The sequence below is a fragment of the Talpa europaea genome (assembly GCF_964194135.1).
Source record: "Talpa europaea genome assembly, chromosome: 4".
Lineage (NCBI taxonomy): Eukaryota > Metazoa > Chordata > Mammalia > Eulipotyphla > Talpidae > Talpa > Talpa europaea.
Window position 1 is genome coordinate 19,895,925 of NC_140070.1, and position 18,307 is coordinate 19,914,231.

Genomic DNA, 18,307 nt, shown 5'->3' on the forward strand with positions numbered 1-18,307 from the left:
GGGTCCTGCATGGCGCGCAGACCTCTCCTGCCGCCCGCTGCTCCCCTCAGCAGTGTACTTCGGTCCTTCTGCCTGCTCTGCTCCCCGCTCTGGCTCTGGTGAATTCTCTCACCCTCCCGTGCTTCTGACTGTACCCAGTGCATGTATAAACAAAACAAACAAACAAACAAATAAATAAATAACATGCCTCTATTTAAAATAAATAAATAAATAAATAAAAAATAAAGAATTCATGGAGCAGGTAGTAAAATGGACTTGGACTGTGAGAAAAAAGACATCAGCGTGTTTCTCAACTCTACCGGTGAGTACCCTTGACTGAAAACACCACTGCTTCTTAGTTGTAAAATGTGTTTCATTCCAGAATAGGTCTACTGTGATGATTGAGTCCCATAATAAATATTTTTAGAAACTTTAAAATGCTCTCAAATTCAAACTATCATCTGCATGATGAAATGTGTCGTTTTTCTGTGAGAAAATATTCAGTAGAGCTTGTGAAAGATGATTGGATCAAATGTGGGAGAGATTTGGACCACTGACTTATTTCAATGAATTACACCAAAGAATTATTTGAAATAAACCAAGTGTGCTATGAAGATAAAGTAACCAATAAGCTGCATGGTTTACACTTACAACTCAATGTTGGACACAGATTAAGTGCCTAAGAAATACAAATGCCTGATGGAGAAAAAGTAAATGAATGAAGAGAAAGGGAATTTATTTAAGTAGAAACGATAAGAGAGTAAGTGGCAAGTATCCAATGGGACCTATCACGGATGAGAATGAGACCACTGAAGAAAAACTTTTAAAATTCTATTGTAACAGTAAATTTTCCAAATGTTAATAAAGGGATTTTTAAATATCTAAAAGTGACATAACACTTCGCTAAATCAAAAAAAAAAAACCCAAAAACCAAAACCATGCATACATACATGAAGAACATAAATCGATGGCTTTTTAATCAACAAAAACACACATATCCACTTTAACTAGCCAACTTTACTTTTAGCATTGAACACTTTTTTATGCACTAGTCGCTGTTCTAAATGTTTCATAACCATTTTCTCATCTACCGCTAATATCTGCCGAAGAAAATAGGAGTGATCAATGTTCTAGCTATGCAGAAACAGATATTCAAAAATATTGGGCTCACACCATAGCTAGTAGCAAAGTCAAGAAGCAAAGCCTACAGTTTGAAACATTATACTCTCTTTTCTTTTATATACTATTCAAGCATGCTATTATTACTCACTTTTTTAAATGTCTTTTGCATTTGCTTTATGGTCCATTCAGGAGTGTTTCAGTCAGAAGCCAATCATGAACAGAAAAACCACAGCAGCATTTTAGCCAAGTGAACTTGTCCCAAGGTTATTAGAGGCCTGGAAAAACAAACAAAACAAAAGGGATAAAGAGGTACTTAGATAACACCTCTGGGGCTGGAAAAAAGGGAAGAGAATAGGTTTATCACAAGCTAGCATCTTTGGAAAATGTGACGAGACCCATCAGAGGAGAGGAAGATAGAAACCTCAGGAGTCTAAGATAGGACCCCAGGGAGCTAGAATTCAGATGTGGGAGGGAGGGTTTGGGGAAGATGAGACTGGTTCTGGGAGTGTGGAAGAAAAGGTACTAGTATCTCAGCTAAGCCAGATGCCATTGCTGGACAATGCAGACAGGAAGGAGCACTTCCTTCTCACCAACTACTGCCCTCTCTCCTTCCAGTGTCTTCTGTGGGCAGGAGTCAGATAACAAAACATTGATATGGTTTGCATATCCCATCCTAGTACCACAGGATTATAGAAAAGGAGGTTTGAGTAACATCAAAATCAGGTAATTTTACACTTAAATCTTTTTTATTTATTTATTATCTACCTGATTTGTTATCAAATTTGACTGAATAACCTCTGTTTTCAAAAGACAAATCTACTCCCCCCAAACAAGGATTTGCCACTATTGAGGTTTATTAACTTCAGGCTACATCAATTCTCCAGGTAAAATAATGAAGAATTCCTTTCAGATGACACTAAAAATCCCCAGAGAAAAGTCCTCCTACTATGGTACTTGGGGGTTTTATGTACAAAAAAACAAAAAAAAAAAAACCAAGAACCAGAATACCACCGGACTGATCAGTAGCAGTTCCCCCCTCTTTTTTTTTTTTTTTGCTAAAAAAATGGAAAATACCTAACAAATTTAAGAAACAATTTTCAGTCTTGAGTTTCTTTTCCATACTTTTTTTCACAGATGCATGACTTTTCATGCACCCTTCTTTAAAAATTCCTCTAAGAGGGAATTGCAAATCAAAACCACAGCAAGAGACTATTCAATGGACCGTATCACTAAACCAGAAATGACAAAAGTTGGTGAGGATGTGGGAAAAAGGAACCCCTCTGGTGGGATGTAGACTGGTTCTGCCCTTGTAGAAAACTATATGGAGGTTCCTCAAAATACTTAAAATTTAGATATGCCATATGATCCAAGAAGTGGTACTTATACACAATGGAATATTACTCAGCAATCAAAAAAGATAAACTCATGCCATTCGCAGCAATGTGGATGGAGCTAGAAGGGATCATGCTCAGTGAAATAAGCCAGAAAGAAAAAGAAAAATACCGGATGGTCTCACTCATAGCAGGAATTTATAAAACCTAAAGGGACCAGGAGAAAGACTAATTATAATAAAGAAAAAATCAAAATCAACAAGCAACAAGTGTAGACCAGAGACACACTACTGGAGGGAAGGGGGAGGAGAGGAGCGATTAGGGTCAAAATAAGGGGGGTGGGAATTGTATGGGGAATATAACCAAAATGAAAATGCATACATTGTGCAAAAATGATGTAAGAATTATATAAAATAAAATAATAAAAAAAAATAAATTTATAAAAAAAAAAGGTATGTCATATGATCCAGCAATTCCACACCTTGGTATTTACCCAAAGAATGCAAAAACATGAATTTGAAAGGACATATGCACACCTATGTTCATTGCAGCATTACTTACAATAGTCAAGTTATGGAAACAATCCAATCAAAGACTGATCAAAGACAGATGAGTGGATTAAGAAAATGTGGAAGGTACACAAGCTGGAATACTACTAAGCCATAAAAAGATGCAAGATCACTATTTGAAACAGCGTGGATGGAAGTGAAGAGGGTTATGCTAAGTGAAATAAGTCAGAAGGAGAGAGACAACTACCTGATGATTTCACTCATGTGTGGAATATAGAGGAACAAAACAAAGGAACTGACAGAACTAAACCGAAACAAACTCTAGAAATGGCTGCACAATTGGGGCTATAGAGGGGGAGGGAGAGTGGGCGTGGGATGTGCAGTGGCATAAATGGAGGTGTGACCCTACACCACTAAATCATATATAGTCTTGTAAAACCAATATCCAGACAGTGCAGTTTATTCACAGAGCAGTTTATTTACTTTCTCTCCTCTCCCTTGCTAAGCTCCAGGTGAGGAGTGGGGGATGGGCGGGAGCGGACCTCTGCAAGCTGCATTTCCCAGGTTCTCTTGCAAATCGACTCCTGCCCCCTTTTCTGCCAAAGAGAGGCAGTGGCTGAAGGTTAGTTCACAGGAGAGAAAAGCCAACGAATAGGTTCCCCCACCTCCTGCAGGAATAGAGCAAGGTAAGCCAAAGTGGCAGAAAGCAGAGAAGCTGTTACCTTTAACTTATATGTAAAAACTCTGACTATTCCTTCACCCCACCACACCCCTCCAAATGATAGCAAATTATTGACAAAACCTAGAGTAACACACAGAGTATGCCAGGAATGCTATGACGCACACATACCTGCACAGCGCATCACCCAGGAAGGAGCTCCGAGGAAGGCCTGCGGCCACCTGATGATCTGCTCCCCTGCGGCTGCGCAAAACACGCCAGGCTGGAGTTTCCCTTTTGGCCTTCTGTCCTAAAGGAGAAAATCCTCTTCAGATTTCTTTCAGTTAGCAAAAATAGGTACGAATGCAGACTTTTCATAAAAATGAAGTGCTTAACCCACGAGAACTTTTGAAAAGCAGAGGATATCTGTGTTTCTCTCCTTTTCTGCATTGGTGACACCTCCAGAAGGTGGTAAGTTCTCTACTGCTCCAGATCGCTCGAGAAATCCTAGGACCTCGAGGTTCTACGGTTGGTTGACAGCTCCAGCTCTTTAACTCCTCCCTTTGAACTTTGAACCAGTGGAGAATGGCAGCTCAGATGGCAGGTAATCTCACCTGCCTCTCGTGACTCCCTAAGTGGTCTAATATCTTGGAAAACAATTTCTCATATTGAATTCCCTAAACTGAATTATATTACATTAGTCTGATTTTTCTGAATGGCTCTGATATCACCAACTAGTCAATATTTTAATATTCATGCATGTGAAGGTACAAATTTCTAAAATAAATATAAAATATATTTCATCGTGCTATACAAATTCTAAAGGAAAAAATTGAACAATGACAGAATCACTTCAGGAAAGCATTTCCTTGCAATGTCTACTTTGAACAAAATCTTAAATTCTCAGTCTTCTTATGCGTGTTTAAAAGCAGGTATTTTATTTTACAACAGTGGATATATGAGCTAAGTAAAATATTATATCCCTGAATAAAAGAACTGAGTCTGCTCTGAAGATTTTATATTTATGAAAATTGCATTTGGTTTTATTTTGTCTCCCTTGAAAGTAAGTGAGCCAGCAGTCGATCCACTGAATATATCAATGTATTTTGAGAGATCACTGCTGCTTTAAAAGTTCAGATGGGAAGGGAAATCAGCAAATATTTTCCTTCTGTTATTATTTTCACTTAAATTTGTATAAATAATTTTTTATAAACAGTACAGGAGGGTACCTATTGATAACCAAGTCTCCTCTAGCTTGAATTACAAACCCCATGGGAATCCATGACCAATGGCTGGCATGTCCTTTCAACACTCATGTGTGCAGATATAAACATCTATCCATATTTTTCTGTAAAATGGGAATAATAGTATAGCATATTCTTCAGTAATACGTTTGTGAGGATTAAATAAAACCACAGAAGACACGGATATTCATATTTTCTAGTTTCACCAAATGCTGTCTGCTTTCATATATGGAAGTAAAATTCACCTGGCCTCCTGCTTAGTTTATTTTCCAAGTTTTTGCATATATGTAAGTATATGCATATATGTAAGTATATGCATATATGTAAGTATATATATTCTTAACATTGTCATTGTAGATTAAAGGGATTGCGCATTTTAACTTCTGTAATAACAAAATGCCCTTTAAATAAAAAGTAGGCACACACATAATATGATAGGCTTTGTACTAAAGATTATAAATCCAGCAGAGTAGAAGTGTAAGAGAACTGCAGAATGTTTTTTGTGTAGCAGGTAAAACATTAACTATTAGGGAAGAAGACATGGCAAGTATACATAGGTATTGTGTGTTATGATGTAAGCGAGGACATAAGGCAGCAATTAGATGAGTATGTAGACCCAATATAAGAGTGAAAATGCTGGCTTGATTGAAGGGTGGAAAGTGAGGCGTGTAAAATGAAGTCAGATTGTAGAGAAAGATGGAGCCAAATTTCTGAATTCATGGCGAAGATAGCTGTAAACTTTGGAGCCCTGGAAGAAAATATAAAAGCAATGTTTGTATATTTGTTGTAGGAGAGTCATATGGTTTCTCAGCCTGCTGATCTTTATTACATTTTTTAAGAACTTAAACAAGAATATATTTTTGGTAAGTCTGAGCATAATGTGCGAGCAAATCAACCAGTTCTTAAATTATGAAAACTGTCATTTTCTTTTTAGCAAAATGATCTAAAGGGCTAAAAATCAAGATATCATATAATACTCCAGGGTTTGCAATTTTTATTTTAATTCTCCCTTTTATGATGTGTAGGTTTTAAAATTGTCTTGTTTTAAGAATTCAGATTGGTGGCAATAAGTTGGAAATGCTCAGTTTTAGCAGCGGGCAACTTTATCATGATATTGAATAACTGGTATTAATGGGACTAGCAGAATATATTAGTATTTCAGGCCTATACAACTATCCGGGATTTCTTGACTGATTATTTAAATTTTGCTTTATTAAAAAAGAAACTGTTGGTTTCAATTAGCAGGGTGAAAATTTTTTTAAACTTTAGTGTTTATATTTTTGTATGCAGATAGTTTATATAAAGACCACACTATATTCCTGCATAGACATTCCTGCATAGTCTTAGCCTCATCTTTATTTCTATCTAAATGGTAGGGTATGTTTTTCTTACATGCATGATTTGTTCTATTTTAATTATTGCCTGATTGCTTTACTCAGAGGGTAAGTAGAAATGGTCAACCCCATATTCGGAATCAGTCAGGTCTACTTTGAATCTTGGCAAGTCTACTAATTAATTGTGTCTTTGTTAGGTCACTTCTGTGAGTTTCAGTTTCTTGATCAGAAAGTGAATATAATTATACTGCCTACCTCAGAGTATTTTTTTTCTGATCTATTAAATAATATGACAAAGGCATTTACAAAAGTGACTGGCCTGCTTCAAGGCAATAACTTGTGATAATTGTTGCTATTATTGCTGTTGTGAACTATTAAAACAATCATGATTGGAAAACAAAAACAGATCTGAAATACTTGTGAAAGCCTGAACTGTCTCAAAGTAAACTGAAGGTTTGTTATTTTTATTAAACATAAAAATTCCTACAAGTGGAGGTGGGATTCCCTGATTTGTCTTTCATCGCTCTCCAGCCCTAGACACTGTCATCAATCTGGCTGAAGCTTCCTTGGGGTAAGACTTCAGGAGGTATGCACACTCAATGTCCTGAAAAGTAAATGTATATTTCAATATGATTAGTGAAGAGAACCTTTTATATATGTCTTCCAACGTTCTGTTGTGAATATTTGGAAAAACATCAATAGATTTAGAAGACGGTATTAAGGAAATTTTGAAATTACATTTGGGGATAGTAAACAATTGTAATTCCAATTAAGAATGTGCATGGGCCTCCCCGGTGGCGCAGCAGTTGAGAGCTGGGTTGCGAAACTGCCCGCAGCCTCTGCGGCACCGGTTCAATCCCAGGCTGCTCCCCGGCCACGGGAGGAGGGTCCCGCATGGCGCGCAGACCTCTCCTGCCGCCCGCTGCTCCCCTCAGCAGTGTACTTTGGTCCTTCTGCCTGTTCTGCTCCCTGCTCTGGCTCTGGTGAATTCTCTCACCCTCCCACGCTTCTGACTGTACTCAGTGCTTGTATAAATAAATAAATAAATAAAGATCTTTTAAAAAAAAAAAAAAAAAAAAAAAAAAAAAAAAAAAAAAAAAAAAAAAAAAAAGAATGTGCAGTGTGTTCATGTAAATATGTACCAATAAATAAACTCTTTTTTCTTCTTAGATTTGGCCCTTTGTTATATCACAGCAAAATTTGTTTGAAAGGAGGTTGTAGTACGTGCCCTTTTACATAAAACCAAGTATTGTCTGTATATGTACTGTAGCATTTATTACTATGTGATGGAGAATCACTTTCTGACTATTGTGAGGACTCTTGTTCTCTAGACCTTAGTCATAGTTTTCATGTAACTGAGGTTGGCAAGAATTAGATTTCTCCTTTTGAAGAAAGTAGCCTCTCTTATAAAGCTCTATGAGCAGAGACCATGTCTATATTAAGTTTGTATTGCCAATATCAAGTATAGCCCCCAAGCATAATAATCGTTCAGGAAGTATTTGTTGAATAAATAAATAATTAACATCTAGTTTAAAAATTTTAGTGTTTTCATGCTAGTCTTTCTGTGTTGAAACATCTACACCAGTTCCTCTCAGAATTTGTGAACATATCTCTTAAATTCATGTGGATATTTCTACATTTGATTTTTTTGTAATAGTATATCAAGATAGAATTATGGTTTCGCAGAAAAAAATCAGAGTTCAGTTTACTTTGTCACTATTATAAAGAAAACACATCTGCCTTAGTCATAAATGGTGTTCATGAACTGAACGTATCTGGACTTTTCTATGAGGTAGTGAACTCACAAATTTGTAGAGAGGAAAATGAGTCAGTTATTTGATTCTGTTCTCTGTGAGAACCCAGCTCAACATTCCCATTTCAGGAAGGCCAGTGACACTGCCCCCCATTACTGTCCAGTAGCATTGTAAAAGCTAAGACAGAGCAAGGACATGATAAGGTCTATCCAGCAATGGTGGCTACTTTAAATCTACAAAAGAACAGAAGTATCCTGCCCTACCCCTAAGGAAAGCTCAAATATTTATACCTATATATATAAAGGCTAAAAACTGGTCAAGGAAAGTTATCTGACAAATCAAATCTGTCAATGATTGTACTGGAATGAGAATAGATAGCCTCTGAATTTTCCCATAGATTACCCACAAGTGAGTTTTCTATCTCTTAGAAGTGAATAAATGATGTCTTTGACTCAAATTGCAAACTTCAATAGCTCATAAATCTTGAAAATCCCATACAGTCCCAGAAATTTTCTACTTTTTCTTGTTCCTATTCAATCCATTTCAATGAAACTGTGTCTTCAATTTGTTTCCTTGCATACAAATCTAAATAGGATCATGAAAATTATGCAATACTATTTGGAGAAGATAAACAATTTGAAAATAATTGATGACCAATCAAAATAAAACTAGTTTAAAAAAAAGTTGATAAAAATTAGGGTAATTTTTGAGCACTTAGTAAAGTATTGTAAATTAAATTCTGTAGATTTGTATCTCAAAATAGAACACTCATTCAGCCTTCTCAATGAATAGTAGTTTTGGTTTTCATTAAGTATCCTGATATTTTTCCCAAAATGTTAAGAAATGATATTGCATCTGCCTAATCTGACATGCTGGTCAGCAACTTAATTTTCTAGAATATGAAATCTTTATTGGCTTGGAGAAATCATTTCAAATAATATATTTAAGTCTCAAAATGCACACATAACCCCATTAAAAGCAAGCTAAGAACATTTTTATAATGTATTTTCTCAGAATTATCTACAGTTACAGGTTATTTTTCTATTTTTTCTTTATTCATGAATAAAAGACATATTCACCACAATCTTCCAATCCTCCTTCACCTCATTCTAAAGATACAAATGGATGCTGTTGATCCTGCATCACTTAACCCAACTTTTCTATCTATAAAGGCAAAAATAAAAATCTAAGTGTGAATTTACATTTTTCTGCTTTTTTTTTGGCATTTAAACAAACATGCTGAACATTAAGCATTAATTGTATTTGTTTAAAATTCTCCATAAATGAATTTTTAAGAAAATGAGTATTTAAGAATAATTATAGGGGGGCCTCCTTGGTGGTGCGAGGGATTAAGCACAGCACTATGAAGCTGTCCGCAGCCTCTGCAGTGCCAGTTCGATCCCTGCCGGCTGCAGAGATACCCACATGGTGCAGCAGACCTCTCCTGTCGCACCCACTGCTCCCCTCAGCAGTGTATTTCAGTCAGTCTGCATGTTCTGCTCCCCATTCTGTCTCTGGTGAATCCTCTCAACCCCCCCCCCCATCTCTGGCCTGTACCCCAGCTCTTGTATCATAAATAAATAAATCTTTTTTTAAAAAAAGAATAATTATAGGGTGATTTTAAAAAAAAAAAAGAAGTTTTGGGCCTCCCTGGTGGCACAAGGGTTAGTTAAGCACAGCACTATGAAGCTATCCACAGCCTCTGCAGTACAAGTTCAATCCCCAGGCAGGGAACTACCCACATGGCGCAGCAGACCTCTCCTGTCTCGCCCGCTGCTCCCCTCAGCAGTGTATTTCAGTCATTCTACCTGTTCTGTTCCCCACTCTGTCTCTGGTGAATCCTCTCACCCCCACATCTCTGGCATATACCCCAGTTCTTATAAATAAATAAATCTTTTAAAAAATCAAATAATTAAAGACTTTTGCTCCTAAATAAGTGTTATTCTGGAAAGAATGAGAGCTGGAAAGAATGAGAGACCTGTAGCCACTCAAAACCAGGTTCTGCTTATTACAAATGATGAGAAGTTATACATCTATGCCTCAGTTAAGGTATCTATAAAGGGTAAATAGTTACAAAATGGTTTTGGATAAAAATGCCACCCTAAAAAGCATGTCCTTTTACAGTCCTCTGCCATGTTCAATCAAGGCTAGCCTTTTGTATTGCTTGGGCCAATGAATGTAATAGATGTAACATGCAAGAGACTTTGCAGTTTTAACTTTCACCCTCTTGAAATCAAACCACCATACTAGCCTATTGAAGGATGAGAGAGCATGTAGACAAGGCCGGTGATACCCAGGGGACAGTTAACAACCAGACAGTAACTGAGGTCATCATTGTATCATCAAGTATCAGCTCAGGTGATGGTGGCCCCATGAATAACCCCAGGTGGCCCCAGCACAAAAACCATCCAAGTTGCCAAGCCAGGGAATTATTAGAAAGGATAAATTGTTTTATTAAGTCCTTAAGTTATTAGGGTGGTTTGTTCAAGAGGGAGGATGAACAGAAACTGTATTATGGGGTAGTAGCATTTATCCAATAGGGTTTTGTTCAAGATGAAATGAAACTACATTTAACTTAGAAAATTCTGGACCATCTATACATGCTCAGTAGATTTTAATCATAATTATGATAATAAGATAACTAATTGGAAGAGGACAACAGTCACATACACATTTTTGGAATGTTTGCTTGATATATGCACATTAGTTCAGAATGTAAGAAAGAGGTGGGCAATAAAGAAGGACCAAAAAATCCAGTGTTTGAAACCTGGGGAATAAAAGCTTATAGATGTAATGATGCTTTTAGTCAGGGCTACTAGAGATCTGATAACCACATCTCTGTGGCAAATTTTTTTTTCTCAGGTTTTAAAAATATCCCATTAATAACCACCATTGAATAATCAGGATTTCAAGCAAAAATACATATTTTCAGCTTATGTAAATATTTTGCTAACCTTTCAGAATCTAGTCACAATAATGAGGCTCTCATTTACTCATCACAAACATAAACATTGTCTGGAGATAAAAATTCCCCAACATCTTGAATTTGCAAGTGTTTTCCAAGTCATGGCAAACTCCATCTGCTTACCACTCATTTAGTTACCAAACTGATCCTGTAGGCATTTGAGTTTGGGGCCCTGCTTTTAATTTAAGTATAAATAAAGGGTTATATCTGTATTTCTTAACTTTTAAACTGAATTTTTAAGAATTGCAAAATAATTTAAAAGCATCTATTTTATTTCAAATCAATTCACATAGCAATGTAGGCAGAATCCAGAGAGCCTAAATCTAAGTCCAGAGAGTAGGCACCATGCTCTACCTACCTCTCCATCTGAGGGGCAGCTGTCTGGGTGTTGAGTTCCTAACAGAAATCCAACATTGGTAAGGTCTCTGCTACGCATGTGGGTGCTGATGGGAATAGAAGCATGTGGTTATAAGGTGCCATCCTTTTCGTGGGTAAGAAATAAAACATGAAAAGACACAACTTCAAGATCAGTTGTCTTTGGTTTTGAACAATGTGTTGTCTTAAATCAGTATTTGATGTCATATGGCTTAAGATGTTTCTCAGTGACACCACCCCAGAAGAGGGAGAAATTCCACAAGCGTATTCATGGTTGATGAATTAACTTGTTTATTCAATACCAAAATTCTGTGTCATTCTTGAGAATCCAACCTTAGCAAGAGTAGATCAGGGTAGAAAACTCAATCTTAGGCTGGACTGAAGGACCTCAGCATATAACAAAATATTTTTGATCAACCCGTGAGTGGGCACTTTTTAATGACAGAAATAGAGTTGGTCTACTGAGTTTGCTTACACCTTGCTCTATGCTCAGAAACCATATGGTTCCTTTTCTTCATTTCCAGTCAGTAGTATTTATACTATTACCTCCTCACTACAGGAAGTGTGTCAAGACCAGAGATGATAACTTTTTGTGTTTTTATAGTTTCCAGATAAATTTAGAGTACTTAATTAAATGTGAATTTCAGGACAACAAATCATTTTAGTATAAGTATGCCCATGCAATATTTGAATGATTACACTTATAAAATTATTCATTGGTCATCTGAAATCCAAATTTCACTGCATGTTCTAGTCTGAGTTTGTATCATTTTGTTTTTGTTTTGTTTTGGGTTTTTTTTTTTTTTTTGGCTAATCTGGTAACCCTACTTAGAGATAAATGCCAACTACCATCCTACCATAAAAGATACAATAAGTGCCATTTGAGTACTGACTGACACTTTCTGCAATTCCATCTAGTGCCATGGTGTCACAGCTCCCTGAGCTTTTGAGGTGTCATCAGACTCTCATCTGATTCTTGACACAATTTCCCACACATATAATAATCACAAAAACCAAAATGGTAATATCATCTATATTTCTTCAATGCCTCCCAATTTTTTGAGTGACAGAAGCGCTCCTTTCTCTTTCTAAATAAATACTGAGTCATCACACAATTAAATTATAACTGTTCAAAAAAGAAAGAAAATATAGAGACTGGCCTCCCTGGTGGCTCAGGCAGTTGAACGCAGTGCTGTGAAGTTGTCTTCAGCCTCTGCAGTGCCAGTTCGATCCCTGCCAGCCTCGGAGCAACCCACATGGCGAGCAGACCTCTCCTGTCTCGCCTGCTGCTCCCCTCAGCAGTGTATTTCATCATTCTGCCTGTTCTGTTCCCTGCTCTGTCTCTGGTGAATCCTCTCACCCTCCCGCGCATATGGCCTATACCCTGGATCTTGTATAAATAAAATAAATCTTAAAAAAAAAAAAAGAGAGAGGCTGAAGAATGCTTAGCAGGTTCATGGAAAGATCTTCATACTTATATATAAAGACTGTATTTCTGGATCATATATTTTCTCTCATATTTTTAAAATCAGATCATTCTTTTTTCTAGCATGACTATGTCAGTTTCAGATGAAGAGAAAATAACTTAGTTTAAAACACTGCAGGCTGCAGGTGAACATGCATTTATTTTTCTTTGTCACCCATTTTTATGCCTTGCAATCTTCCAACTGCTAATTAAGACAAAGGGCAAAATTACATCCCTGAGCAAACAGTCTAGTACCCTTTCCCAGTCTGGGATGTGACAGACACCACACTTGAAGCACTTTTTTTTTCATTGCCTTTATATAGCATAATAGACTGAGTACAAGTTGAGCAGACTGAAAGGAAGAATTATTTCGCACTCCTGCTGATGCAGGAAAGTGTAGAAATGCTTTCTTTAATTTTTTACCCTTTAGAATAGCACACAGAAGGCAACCTAGCAAGTATTAGGATTCACAATGCCATCTGTCTGTCGAAAACATAGTTTAATTCATTAGACACTGAAATGTATATATGTTTTGCTTAGTTTGCTTGTTACTGTTTATTGCACTCTGTTGACCTTAAAGCAGGAAAAGTAATGAGAACTAATTTTTTGTTTAAGTCAAGAAAATGTGCTGCTTTTCTAGGTCTTTAGCAAGTCTCTGTTATCCAAAAAGTACTACAGAATAGGGCCTCCCTGGTGGCGCAGGTGGTTGAGCACCGCACTATGAAACTGTCCGCAGCCTCTGCAGTGCCAGTTTGATCCCGGCAGGCCGGCCGGCGAGAATCCCACATGGCGCAGCAGACCTCTCCTGTCTCTCCCACTGCTCCCCTCAACAGTGTATTTCAGTCAGTCTGTCTGTTCTGTTCCCTGCTCTGTATCCGGTGAATCTTCTCACCCTCCCACGCATCTGACCTGTACCCTGTTCTTGTATAAAAATAAATAAATCTTTAAAAAAAAAAAGTACTACAGAATACTTGGATGAAAAATATTTACATATTAACTCGGTAAAAAGTTGGGAACCAGAATCTGTGCAAAAGACAATACCAGTAGCATCCATGTCTATAGCAATAGGGATGTCTTCAGAGACTAATGTTTTCTGCTACCATTTAGGAAAAAAATTACCTCAAATCAAAACCAGAAAATTCAATGATTTAGTGGAATAGCATGTGTGAGAGTTTTGTGACTATGTCATCTTTTTGTGCTATGCTCCAGAGTTTATCTCTCTTTCAAGGATTAAATGTTTATGTTCCAACTGCAATTCTCCAAAGATGGTGCTTCTTTTTGGAAATAAAGAAAAAAAAATTTTCAAAAGTACTCTTGAAATTTTTAGATAGATATTATATATAAAATATCTATAATTTATTAAATACATAATTTATTAAATACATACTATAGTTATATATAGGCACATTTATATATTACACATTATACAAATTTCAGATTATGGAATGTGTGCTCCTTATTAGTATCTGCATAAGCCCTTCTTAGTTGTCTTCCCAGGAAGAGAGTGAGGCAGTAAGCATTGAGTCAGTTTGAGTCAAATCTTAAACAACTTTGTCAGGATCAAGGTCAGGTTTTTCTATCTACAGGTTTGGAGCATTCTGTACCCTCCATCCTTCCAGAGAAAGCAGAGTCGCCATATTGACAGAAATCATGATGGAGGCCGTTGACAATGAAATACCACACTGACAGGCATAGAGCCAAGAGAAGGCCCTAGAGCTCTCTGAACTGCACACACATTTGGACTTTGCTCCTGGCTCTTCGAACTCATGACCTTGTTGTGGGTCCATTGAATGAAAAGAAATGCCAGTATATTAGATACCTTTGCTTTACTGTATATGTGTACTTCCTTTTTCCAACCTTTTAAACAATAAAACTCTTAAAGAAGAGATATTAAAAAAAAAAAACTTATTTATACCCTAACTTGAAACTTTCTCACTATTAATACTTTCCCTCTATCATTCCCTCTTACATGAATTATCATTAAATGTAAATTTTTTCTTTAAATTGACTGGGAAAAAATTTTTTGAGAGACTAAGTATTTATAAAGTAGAACTCTTGATTAATTTCTCAGTCTTTTTCCTCTACAGTTCAATAATACTGGGTGGGGTTGAGGTTGAGGGTGGAGAGTTTTGATACATATTAAAACTGTTTTTATAAAGATGTATTCATTTATGCATACAAGAACTGGGGTACAGGCCAGAGGTGTGGGGGTAAGAGGATTCACCAGAGACAGCGTGGGAAACAGAGCAGGCAGACTGACTGAATGAAATACACTGCTGAGGGGAGCAGCGGGCGAGTCAGGAGAGGTCTGCTGTGCCATGTGGGTAGCTCCCTGGCAGGCCAGGGATCGAACTCGTGCTGCAGAGGCTGTGGATAGCTTCATAGTGCTGTGCTTAACCCCCTGCGCCACCAGGAAGGCCCCATATTCAAACTCTTTAGATATAATTGGGATGCTTATGATACATCCCTATTTAGTTAGTTCTCAGAGCAAAATGTTCATCACATCCCTCATTTCTCCTACTGTATTTGTTTATCAACCTCTCCAAAGCTGCCCTCACTAACCAGACCAGGAAGAAGCCAGTAACAGTGTACCAATGCCCAGCAGCTGGAGATGGGGGTGGTCACCATCATGCTGTGTGACCCAGGGCAGCAGACAGGTTGGGCCCAGATGACTAATTGCCTGCAGCTCTTACTTTCTGGTCATTCATAATTTTCATTCCCAGAAAACATAAAGGTGCAGTGATTTCAGTTACTCCAACATGTAGGGGGACTTCATAATGAATCAAACAGGAAAATAACAGATGGTGCACGGAGTGTAAATATATGAAAATACCCTCGGAGCTAAAACAGAAGGTTGGCACTCCCAAGGGAGTCAAGCAAAAACAGAGAAGATTCCCCGCTGTCTCTCAGCTCTTTTCATTTTGTCTCACATTTGTCTCACTGCTCCAGGCACAGACTTAGTCTGCAGCCTGTGATGTCTGAAGTACTCCCACTTGATCACCTCCAAATTGTGACCTACCTGTGTTACAGGGCAACACCAATATAAAACGGGTTGCCTGACTGTGGGTCCTCACTCGGGCATTTAAAAGGGACTTATACTTGACTGCAGGCACACACAAAAGGTTAATAAAAAGTTTATTTAGAAGGGAGGGGCAAATGAGGAAATGTACAACTCAGGGAGAAAAGAGGGAGATAAAGTCTTTAATGCATCCTACCTGTTCCACTGACATGGAATCCCAAATGGCACTCTGAGGGCTGGCGGTGAGCCAACAGCTGTGGAGCCAAGAGAGAGACCCCCCCAGACCCACGTGTCTGGTTTTATACCAAACCTGGCTGCTTAACTCCACCCTCAGGTCCCAGCATCCTTCCCTTTGGTGGTGATGGGATTTGTAGTTCCCAGTGTCTTGATGGCTTTGGTCTGGAGTGGGGGTGGTGTCCACAAAGCCTGTATGGGATTAGCTCAGGACATCCTTTCCCCCTAGCACCTGGAGACTCCAACTTCCCCCCTCTGGTCTTCTCACCTCCTTTTCTCTGCTCAAAAGATTCCCTGTTGTTGCATCTCTTTTATTTTAACAGTTTCTCTAGAGTTCAGCTCTTTCCTCCCTTCCTTCTAGACTTAATGTATCTGTTAGAGTGATTCCATCTCCAGAGTGGTGGCTTTGAATATATTTCATCACCCTTCTTTCTTTTTTCCAAAGATTTTTTTATTTATGCATTCAAGAACTGGGGTACAGGCCAGAGGTGTGGGGGGGTGAGAGGATTCACCAGAGACAGAGTGGGAAACAGAACAGGCAGACTGACTGAAATACACTGCTGAGGGGAGCAGTAGACGCAACTGTGCCATGTGGGTTGCTCCTTGGCTGGCCGGGGATTGAACTCGTGTTGCAGAGTCTGAGGATTGCTTCATAGCACTGTGCTTAACCCTTGCACCACCAAGGAGAACCCCTTATAATTATTCTTAAATACTCATTTTCTTAAAAAGTCATTTATGGAGAATTTTAAACAAATACAATAAATAACCCCTTGCACCACCAGTGAGGCCCTCATCACCCTTCTTTCTTTCTTTCTCTCTTTTTTTTTTGTAATTGAGCAGTCCCCACAACCCCACCTTTTGAAATCCTTCTATTTTATATTTTTTTAAACAATCTTCCATTACCTTTATTAGAATTTCCATTTCCTTATTAAAGTCAGGTGGGAATTTTGTCAATATTTAATCTAAATTTGACATATGATTCTGGTACAACAGTTACCCATAGTAACACTGCATCAGGGGAGAAGTGTGGGCCATTCCATCTTAAATCCCTTCCGCTCTGCCTTTCCTTTCATATTGCTGTAGGTTTCCTTAGGCAATAAAAATGTGTAACTTCCATTGAATTGGATTTAAATGCTTGCAAAAAAAATAGGAAGCAAGGATTCTCCAGAGAAATAGAACAAATATATATGTACATATAACTGTATTTTTATATAGTCTTCATACCTACATGAAATTATATTATATAGAATAAAAAATAGAATGCATAGATTTTATATGAGTTTGATCCCAGGCTTTCCCAAGGAGCAACCCACATGGCGCAGCAGACCTCTCCTGACTCACCCGCTACTCCCCTCAGCAGTGTACTTGGGTCAGTCTGCCTGTTCTGTTCCCCATTCTGTCTCTGGTGAATCCTCTCACCACCCACCCCCGGCATCTCTGGCCTGTACCCCAGCTCTTGTATGCATAAATAAATAAATCTTAAAAAAAAAAAAAGTGTGTTCCAACATCCTGAACCTTAAGTTACAACCAGGTCAAGGTCTGTTTCCAGAACCAGAGAATGAAATGTAAGAGGTGGGAGAAAAATAACTGGCCAAAGAACAGCACCAGTGGGACTCAGAAGTGCTGGGTACCTGCAGAATACCCCAGCTTCTCGTCCAATCTCCAGGGATCCCTGATGAACACTCCTGAGGCTCTTCCAACATGGTGTGAGCACGCCTGGAGTAACCCAGGTTAGAGCAAGCAGGTATGGAGCAGCCAGGCCTGGAAACGTCAGACCTGGTGTGCTCAAGCTGGGAATAACCAGGCCTGGATGCATCAGTTGTACAGCTCTGGAGAGAAAACCCTGCAAGCCCTGATCCAGTTGCAACAAAATTCCCCTGTCAGTGATTTGGAGACCATCTTGGACATTTCTGGGGAAAGCCATAACGCAACACAGCAGACCATTAAGTCCTTTAGTACCAAGCAAATCATGGATTTATTCCCAAATTACTCCATGAACATACAGTCTGAAGATGTGTGAAGATCAGTATATTTTCTCATCTCAGTTTGGACATTGACTGATTTTTACACTTTTAGAGCTCGGTTTCTCTGCCTTGATACACTCTTCTCAATACTGTTGTGTCCATTTGACAGAGCACTGATGGGAGTCTAGTCAGAGGTTTCAGTAGTCTTGACTGCTCTGAACAACATGATAAAAGATGTCTCTGCTCTAAACAACTAATCTAATACTTGTTTCAATATCTTTGGGCTCTAGAATGTCAAGAATAGGAAGTAAAAGCATAAAGCTATGTAATAAAGGAGTATTCTTATTTTCTGGC

At 38.1% G+C, this 18,307-nt stretch overlaps 1 pseudogene across 1 annotated transcript; it reads left to right on the top strand.

The window, feature by feature from the left end:
- The first annotated feature begins 249 nt into the window (after positions 1-249).
- Positions 250-18,009, top strand: LOC311170172 (homeobox protein NANOG-like; annotated as a pseudogene). Its single transcript has 3 exons — positions 250-301; positions 17,485-17,719; positions 17,780-18,009. The product of its transcript is annotated as a homeobox protein NANOG-like (transcript).
- The last annotated feature ends 298 nt before the right edge of the window (positions 18,010-18,307 follow it).